At 39.5% G+C, this 10,232-nt stretch overlaps 1 pseudogene across 1 annotated transcript in view; it reads right to left on the bottom strand.

The window, feature by feature from the left end:
* Positions 1–3,757: 3,757 nt before the first annotated feature.
* LOC308385971 (polypeptide N-acetylgalactosaminyltransferase 17-like) overlaps positions 3,758–10,232 on the bottom strand; it is a 68,931-nt pseudogene continuing 62,456 nt past the window's right edge. The window contains exons 21-23 of the transcript in view: positions 9,830–9,925; positions 6,164–6,325; positions 3,758–5,159 (exon numbers count right to left, since the gene is read on the bottom strand). The product of the transcript in view is annotated as a polypeptide N-acetylgalactosaminyltransferase 17-like (transcript). The remainder of the gene's footprint in view (positions 5,160–6,163; positions 6,326–9,829; positions 9,926–10,232) is intronic.

Below are 10,232 nucleotides of genomic sequence, written 5' to 3'. Positions count from 1 at the left end.
TGGAGTAGTGGCAGAAATCTTTAGCCATTCCTCGTTGCCTCAGGAGCAATGATTTTATTGAACATGTGCAAACATAAATGGAAATATACGTAAAATAGAGTTTATAACAATATAACAAGCTTGAAAGTCAATATTTGGCATTGTAACTGTTATTCTTCAGTTCTAGTTTTCTTGTCATTTCCACAGGAACAGTTTTCCAGGCTTCTTGAAGGATATTCAGAGCACGTCTTTGGGTGTTGTCCGCCTTTTGTTCCGTTCTCGTGTCACAATGATCCCACACTGCTTCAGTAATATTGAGGTCTGGGCTCTGGGGAGGCCAAGCCATGACTGATGCTGTTCTATTGTATGTTTTTCTATCCAGGTATGCTTTTACTGTACTGACAGTATTTTGGGGATCATTGCTATCCTGAAAAATGATGCATTTGCCAATCACATGCTTTCCCAATGGCATTACATTGTGGATTAAAATCCATTGTTACTTTTCTATATTCAAGATTCCATCAATCAAGAGTTTCCCATCCTTAAGAATAGCTTCTTCTTCTTCTAACAATTTCTGACAAGGGTTCAGCAAACGGTAGATGAATCAGCTGAAGGGCTAGATGCACCTTTCAGGTCCTGTGTTGGGTCTTAACTCGATTTTCCCCTCTTATTTCTTAAGGACATGACTTTCAGATATTGTTAATTTGCTGTAGAGGGTGTGTGTGGTTGAAAGGCAAGGCCTGAAGAGGAAATGAGGGTTAGGTGAGAGGAATGGTGGAAACATTGGGGTAAAACTTGGATTCACTTATTATTAATTATTAAACACTTATTATTAATGGAGCAGTAAAACTGAGAAAAAAATCATCAAACTTTTACTCCTACTGACAAAATTAATCAAAAGCATTTTTAATTATGAACATTAAAAGTACTATTGAATGGGAAAAATCACATCTATCTGGATTTCTTTGCTTGTTGATTTCCAAACTAATATAAGTATTTTTCTGTACCTTTGCACTGATTTAACTGCTTTAACTGAATTTATCCTGCCAATGCTTTTTTGCATGTGCCCTTTGCTGCTAGAAATCAGATCATCTTTTTCATATAAATCTATGTACAAAAAAATACATAGATAGCTTTTAAAGCTGGAATCGGTCTTTGACTTTGCCTTTATTCTTCATTGCTGTATTACCTTTCCTCCTTCTGACCTTACTCTTTATGGCCACTTTTAGCATAAATATAGCATCTGGTTTAGCAAACCTTATAAAGGGAAAATCGATCTGAGGAATGGGAACAAAGCAAAAGTCATCATGAACGTGTCAGTTGAGGCTGTTAATCAGTGGGATACTGCAGGTCACCCTGCTTAAAAGCTGTCCCAATCCCTCTTTACGTGAAGCCTTTGCTTTTATTATATACTTCATATAACATATCATATTTATTTCTAACCACCATGACACCACAAGAGGGAAGCATTAGGCACTGAGATGGTGAAACTGCAACTGATAAAAATGCAGTTCATACATATAATGCAGCAAGCTAATCGATCTGTTGAAATTCACAAACACTTCTGCAGAGTAGATACATTCATTTCATTTTGTAGAATAAAAATATAATTTCCTGCCTTGTTTAGTATCACTATAATAGAAGGACACCGGCGCTAACAGTAAAAGTAAAAGTAAAAGCTATTGATACCAATTATTTTTATACTATATCCTCACTTCACAGTGAGAACCAAAATCTGTTTCTTCTTTCTTTTGTACTAAACATGTTCTCACACTCTGGAGCCATTTTGGTGCAAAGTCAGCAAATTTTATAATTTATAAATTTTTCAATTTTATATTTTATATTCCCCTTGCCATAAGAGCTGGGTAACACCCAAATTTCTCATCTGTGCAGTATTAAAGGTTTATCCTATTCTATTCTAAAACTTTAAAACTGTTTTTATTCTAGTATATAACTTTTATGATCACTGAAATTAAAGTTAATATAGATATAGCTTAAAAATAATTGGACAAATAAGTGCCTGGAGATGTTACCAAAATGGCTCCAGAGTGTGAGAACATGTTTAGTACAAAAGAAAGAAGAAACAGATTTTGATTCTCACTGTGAAGTGAGGATATAGTATAAAAATAATTGGTATCAATAGCTTTTACTCAACAATGAACACATAAGGTGAAGTAAACGTAAATCACAGTCTGATAAAAACCCTTTAATAAAGCACATTCAGTACATGTTCTGAAGCTATTACTCTGGCTCTGTTTGGGGTCATTGTCACGCTACAGAATGAACTTAAGCGATCTGATTATTTTGCATGATAAAAGATCTAATTGTAGTTCTAGTCTCTAGTTTTGACATGCTCTCTGCAAAAAAACCCCCAAAACAACAAAAACTAAAACAGCGGGATGCTTCACCATGCTTCGCTGCCAACATCTGTGCCTAAAGAGTTGTGCACAGTATTGTGTGTTGTATCATCTGTTACCCTTGCTGCAGTGGGTTTTATGAAATTGTCACATTTTCATACAGTGTTGCTGTTCTGTCAAGTAATTACATCTGTATCTCTGCTGCTTTTTTCCCGAGGCAGAGCAGAGAGCAGGCTGGGGTGACAGCTGCAGTGACACTACCCTCCAATCACAGAAAACATACAGCGCCACATGGTGCATATTAGAGCAAAATCATATTTGACAACTGTGAGTTCTCTGCTCTGACATTAAACCATAACCTCTTTCATTAAGTGCTCACAGGGAGCTGCAGGACACTGCTGGTCAGAACAATGCAAACTATGATACAATAATGTCAATGAATTACATTCATTTTCTAGATTTTTTGTCATCCTTTAAAAATAGCTCCATTTTTTTACATGCTAAAATCTACAAATTATACAAATTTCCATCCCCATAAATACAACCTTATCTAAGTAACGCAGTGAGTTTATTTGATCAGTTTGTCCTTGTTAGCATTTACTGCTGGCTTACATTTAGCAGGACTTTAACCAACATATGGTAATCCTATTTCACGCCAGAGAACGATGAGCAGTCTCTTCGTTAAGAGTCTGATCAGCATTCAGTGTTATGTTAGCATGCAGGCTCTGTCCCTCAGAGCCGCCTCACTCCTCTCTCCCCCTCTCTGCTAGAAACAGGCCCTTGTGCTCCCAGCAGTCTCCTCCTGTTTTATTTACATCTTAAGCATTTAAGCTGATGCTTCATCCAGAGCAGTTTAGCGAGAGTAAGCAGTAGGAGGTCAGTGTCTGATTCAAGGACACTATTTACAGGACATATGGTTGCTTCAGGATTGAACCCATAACTTGTCATTTATAGAACAGTCCCTTTAATGTTCGGCCACCTGGCTGCTTTATTTGTGGCTGGGTAATATTGTGTAGAAGCGCTTTTATAAAAAATGTGATGAAAGTACTCTTAAGTCGAGTTGGTGTAAGTTACAGCAGATGCCATGCAGCTGGAAGCTGAGGGTGAAATCTCTTTTGAAGTAGTCTATTTTGGGGGATGATTTTGAGGACTAATCTCACAGCATGCCGAAAATATTTTGACCACAACCATGAAAATGGATGGAGCAGTTAAAAGGAGAGCAGGCCAGCATGGTAGCTCATCTTTGCTGTCTCTACCTTATTTATAGTCCAGAAAAGCAAAATAAAGCATGAGTTTAGCAGCAAAAAATTACAAACAAGCTTGAAAATAAAATTAAACTGAAAAAAATAAGCATACTAATTAAAGTATGACAAATTTAAAGACTGCAGATGTATCCTAAAACACAGTAACAAAGCACAACCCAGGAAACCAGTTGTTTATTGGAAGACAATCTTGGGAGCAAAAATCCAGCTGATCACACTTATGCAATTTAATATATGACATCATATACATCTCAGTACGTTAATAATTTCAGCCTTTAAGGCCTCCTGCATTTCCACTATTGGTACTTTTGTGCATTCCTGATTCAATCCTCCTCTCTCGTTCATGTTCCAACCCTTTGTCCAAAAAAGTGCTTCCTATGTTTGACTAGGTTTTCAGTAGTTATGGCACACAGCAGTTAACCAAATAAATTAACTTAGCGCAAAGAAACTTTGTACCCAACTGCTTACAGTACTTCATGCTACGAGATATATTGCATCTGATGCTACAGAATGCTTGGTGGAAAAATAGCAATAAAAGTCAGAATCCATAAAACATAGAAGTGAGATTTAGCCCAGAGTCCTTGTTGGGGTGATTTGAAAAAAAAAGTACACCAAGTAATATTTTTAGCATATTTTTCTTCAAATTATAAATATTTACAAGGATTTGAATTTTCTGAAAAACATAAGAATCACTTTTCAGGCATTTTTGCTAAACTGTGTAAAATTTTCTCCTGTCACGAGTAGCCATTCCTTAATTTCTAAGTACCATAGACCAGCGGTCCCCAACCCCCGAGCCATGCACTGGTACCGGTCCGTGAGTCGTTTGGTACCGGGCCGCGAGTGTTGAGGTTCAGGTGTGCAATTTATGGTTTACCGGGGGTTTTTTTCTTCGTTTTATCGTTCATATTTATTGTTTTTATCGTTACCTCAGTTCCCCTGTGTCTTTTCCCGTGTGTTATGAACACATTTTAGTTATTTAGGGCCGGTCCGTGGCACAAAATGAATGAAATATTGCAGAAAGACTGATGGAAGATGGAAACTTTTTTTCCCCTTCACATAAGAAAGAACACGCTTTTGGTCGATTAAATGTCTACTAAAACTTAAACACTGTAAAGAAGTGGCACACAGGAATTATGGCAACATCACATTGAAAGTTTGTAAAATTCATATAGAGAAATGGTCCTCATGCTAAACTTTCACCACGTTGAATGTCCATGTTTTTAAAAAAAAACTAACAAAAACAAAAAAACATCAATTGTTTCCAAACCACCTCATCACTCGTCTCCTTAAAGCCATCTATTTTTGAGTCTTATTTCAAAAGCTAAGGAGCCCCCGCATCATTGATTGTCCACTGGCCAAGGTAACGTCAGGTGACAGCTCTTGGAAATAGCCTTTGTAATTGGTCCCAATGAAACTGGCCAGGCGATCACTGCTTCATAGTGTTCTTGATGGTCCACCTCTGCCCCGAGCAGGGCTGCAGGACCAGCAGGTGGCCGGAGTAAACATTAGCCGGCACCACCTCCAGACAGCGTCCAGTAGCCCGATTTATGATCGATTCGTTCTGCAAGGCAGAAGGAGATACAATACTTTGGTTTTAACAGATTTCACAGATGGTCTGTGAACAATGCGTGATGGTGACAGAACAGTATGTAACCAGACCGGGCCTTATGTGAACTGTTGCAACCTCTTTCTTAAACAAATGGCACTAACTTTTTACCTTACATCTATATAAAATAAGTAAGGTCTCCCTATTTCCCTAAGACTTCTACGTCTGCAGGACTCTTCACTGCTTGTCCTGCTGTGTGACAAAGAATCGATGTGGCAGAAGGTCTGCAGCATCACTGTTCAAGCTCTCCTCTTCCCGTGCTACAGGCTGTAACTCTTTAGTTTTTAAAGGTTACCCAAACAGAACTAAAAGACCAACAGAAAATTGACTTACAAAAGGTTTTTCACATTAAAAGAAAAAGAGAATCAATGCCAAAGTAAAAGGTATATTGAGTCGCTTGTTACCCTTTAAGCAGTCTGGGTTTAGTTGTCTTAAGAGGACCCCTTATTTTCTAGCATAAATATAATTTTACAACAGTTATTGTTCATATTAATCATAGCCAAAGTCTCAATTTATGTGCAAATAATCCCCGTTAACCAGACTGCTTTGATTTCAGTAATAGCAGAGATGATATCCTAATATAGTCATCACAAACAGACAGATCTATCTGTGAAGTCCTACTGGCCCCGGTGTTAAAACCTTCTGTTTGTGAGGGTTTTAACACAAAGAAAGGTGGCTTCAACGGAGGTATTCGGAATATAAAGGCGGTTCTGTCAGATAAAGCATGAACTACGGGGCTGCAGCAATGCTGAGTATGAGAGAAATGAAGATTCATGCAAAGCTACTCTCATATTAGAGTCCAAGAGAAAAAAGAATGGACCCAGACATGAGCTCAATAGGTCCCTTTTAAAATCTGACATATAGATACTTTTCCTCTCAACTCTATGCCAGTAAATTTTAGTTTCTCTTATAAACACTCAGTTATATCATTGAAAAAGAGATTTCTTTACACTTCTGACCTGAGAGAAATGCCATGTCTTCTGTTTCACGTTGGTCACCTTTTCACAATTGAGGAGCTGAGGAAAGTTGCTCATCTGATCGTACACCACACAACGAGTGTCCTCACCAGTGCTGCCTAGGGGTCCCAGAAACAGCTGACCTTCTTTAGTGTAGCGTCCTAACTAAGAGGAAAACAGATACGTCACACATACAGTAAACGGAAAGTTACTGAACTGGCTGAGTGAATACTCTTCTCTTTATTAGCTAACGATGAAATAAGTATGTGATGATGTACAAGTTGAAGGTAACCTGGCAGGAATTTTCCTTGATTATGCAAGCTGTTGGGTTTTTTTTTTGCTGCTTTGAACAAGAGGATGGTGTTGTTCCCAATACTGCTGAGAGGCAAAACATGTCTTTGTTCTTCACTGAGTGCTAAACACAAAGATTTTCCTGTACATCACTGCTAATCACAGTGTTGTTTCAGCAGAGTTCTAACCCACATATAGCCCTAACATTTTATATACACCAAATTCTGCAGTTTTCTCAACTTGACAGAAAGAAAAAGCAGAAGTGAGTCAGATTCTTCCCGCTCTGTTTTCTAACCTTTGTGTCTTTCACTTCAGCTTTTTCGTTCAGATTAATAGTAATTTCCACTTTAGCAGTGCAGATAAAACAGTTCCTTTGGTTGCATCTAGCTCTGAGGCTTTGAGTGTGCTGACGATAAAGACTGATTGGGAAATTGTTTATATCGCATTCTGTTCCTAACAAAGCATGAATAGTGGTTGCAATGCCTTGCAAAAGATATAAAGATAAAGCTTTCCATCAACCACCCAGTCAGCCCAGTTTGGGTCTTTTTGCAGAGTAACTGCATCCTGTTTGCAGTACATCATACAAAAGTTAGGTGATTTAACAGCGTTTGGACTCAAAATCTTAAAAAATCCCACTTGTGGTCCCTAGATGTCACTGCTTCTTCTTAAGAACAGAGTATTTATTAAAATGTTTTTCTAGTATCTTTGACCACTACAAGTTACATTCATCTTTTCACAGATATTCATATCGCACTTTATTTTATGCACTTATGTGCTTTATCTGTTTTGCATACACACCTACAGCCAGTCACCATTTAACCTAACGTGCATGTCATCGGACTGTGGGAGGAAGCCGGACTACCTGGAGAGAACCCACGCTAAGACACCATGGGGTCGCTTTTATCTCCGTGGAAGTGCAAGTGTGAAAAACTGGTGGTCTAATAAAAACTGAAGACTTTTTGTTCCATCAGAAGGATAACTTTAAAAAATGCAACTGAAGCATGTCTTGTGAAGAAAGTGTGATGCGGCTGTTCGATTTGTATTGTTGATTGTCATTTATGCTTAGAAATATTTACTTATATATGCTTAGAGTTTTGTAATTAATTGTAGATTGGTAGAGGTTTTGATCCTTGATAGTCTGCAAACTGTGTGTGTATTAGACAGCACTTTGGGAGCATGAGAGGTCATACCGTGTTTTATTGTTTTATGGTAGGATTAACGTAGTTGCGTCTGTTCTAGTCTAGTCTTTGTTTAGATGAACTGCAGGACTTCCTCACCGTGTTATCTAGGATGAACCATCTAGGGTGAGGGGGAGGCTACCCTCTTCCTGACCAAGGATGTTTGACCCTTTGATCAGCAGTCCACACACACACACACACACACACAGACACACACACACACACACACACACACACACACACACACACACACACACACACACACGCACGCAGTAAGGATGGGCGGACATGTCTCAGCCTCCACCACTCTCAGCACTGGAGCCCCCCAGGGGTGTGTTCTGAGCCCCCTGCTGTACTCTTTGTACACATATGACTGTGTGGCCACTACCAGCTCCACCACCATCATCAAGTTTGCTGACGACACCGTCGTGGTGGGCCTGATCTCTGATAACAACGAGACGGCCTACCTGAAGGAGATTAGGAATCTGGAGAACTGGTGCCAGAGGAACAACCTCCTTCTAAACGTCAGTAAGACAAAGGAGCTGATAGTGGACTTCAGCACTAAGCAGGAGAGGAACTACCAGACCCCCGTCATCAACGAGTGCCCAGTGGAGAGAGTGGACAGCTTCAAATACCTCGGAGTTCACATCACGCAGGACCTGTCATGGTCCTGTCACATCAACACCGTGGTGAAAAAGGCCCGTCAGCGTCTCTACCACCTCAGACGCTTGAGAGACTTCCAACTGCCCTCCAAAGTGCTCAGGAACTTTTACTCGTGCACCATAGAGAGCATCCTGGCGGGAAACATCTTAACCTGGTTCGGGAACAGCACCATGCAGGACAGACGAGCTCTACAGAGGGTTGTGCGGTCAGCTGAGCGCACCATCCGCTCCGAGCTCCCTGACCTGCACTCAATCTACAGCAGGCGGTGCTGGACCAAGGCCAGGAAGATCGTGAAGGACCTCAGCCATCCCAACAACAGACTGTTCTCTCTGTTGAGGTCAGGAAAGCGATTCCGCTCCCTGAAGACCAACACAGAGAGACTGAGGAGGAGCTTCTTCCCGCAGGCGATACGGTCTCTCAATCACACCACCACACAGTACTGACCCACACATACAGTTCTTACACACACACTGGACTTTCTGGACTTTGTTTTTGCACAACACTGGTCACTATATTCTTCATTTCCGGTTAATACTTGTACAGCTGCTGTTATTGTGTATATATTTATTTATATTTAGATTTCTTCATACATTCTTATATAGTTCTATACTGTGTATTGGTGTATTTTGTTGTACAGTTATTTTATTTTCAACTTTAATTTATATATTTTATCTTATTCTTCCCAGTTAAATTTACCCTTCATTCTAATTTGTGTTGTACAGTTATTTCATTTTTAACCTTAATTTATATTTTATTCCTTCCTAGTTAAATTTACCCCTTTTTAATTTTTCATATTTATTTCCTACCTTATTCATAGCCTTTCCTTTTTTGTTTTCTTTAGGTCACGAGCAGTTGTCCAAGCATTTCACTACATATCGTACTGTGTATGACTGTGTATGTGACAAATAAAATTTGAATTTGAATTTATTACTCTTTGTGTGTATGTAGACGTCATATGTTAACGAACTTATGCATATTCATGTAACCTCAATAAAAGGACAGTGGTACGGGAGGACGGACGAGAGCAACTGGGGCCAAGCGAAGGAACGGCGATTGTCCGGTTCTCTCCCGTGCACGAGTAACATGAAGCTTGCCTACTTCGTGTCTTGCTTTGCAGTGTAATTATATTGCCTTTAACGTTCCAGCGGATGGGTTCAAGCTACAAACCTATCAGCGGCACTCATTTTTCCAGAATTGAATTGAAATTTTAGCTCCTTTAGCATTTTACCACTGAAGCCTTGACTTTCTGCCTAAAGCACCTGTTTACCACTGTGAGCTAAAAAGAGAGGCCCTTAGGGCTGAAGGGATGAAGAGCTGACACTGGCTGACTCAGGGCTTCAACACAAAAAGTGCAAGACACAATTTTATTCTGACAGCAGAACTCGCTCCTTGGAGGATTTCAGCTGAGCCTGTGATTGAGACACAGCTGCAAATCACATCACCGGAGAAGCTCACTGTATGTTTTCATGAGAAAGCAAAGCAACTGGAAAAAGATGGAGTATACTCTTTAGTATGGTGGTGAGGAAGAGTGTTGTACCTGAGGACCCCACCCATGGCATGGGTGCAGGGTGGCTGTGTGGTTCTCCTTCACACCCTGATCCATACACAGGTGGCTTGCTTTAGAATTGCGGACCTTAAATACACAAAAAAAAAGAGTCAGACTTAATTCATAAAATATGAATATTCCCCAAAATAATTACCGATTAAAAATGTATAAAGGCTAAAAACAAGGATGTGTCAGTGTGGATCAGACAAAGTTCTAAATCTCATTTATTTTCTATTAACAGCTGAGAAGATGTGGATGTACATGCTGTCTGAGTCCCTGCTTTCTTGTTATATTTTGGTCTGTGGAGGAGATACAAGTTTCTTAGGACTTTGTGTAAGTATCATTTATTTAATTTCAGTGGTTTAATTTGTACATCAGATCTTACATCTACAAA

The sequence above is a fragment of the Rhamphochromis sp. 'chilingali' genome (assembly GCF_963969265.1).
Source record: "Rhamphochromis sp. 'chilingali' genome assembly, chromosome: 18".
Taxonomy (NCBI): domain Eukaryota; kingdom Metazoa; phylum Chordata; class Actinopteri; order Cichliformes; family Cichlidae; genus Rhamphochromis; species Rhamphochromis sp. 'chilingali'.
This window is presented reverse-complemented; position numbering and strand designations above follow the sequence as displayed.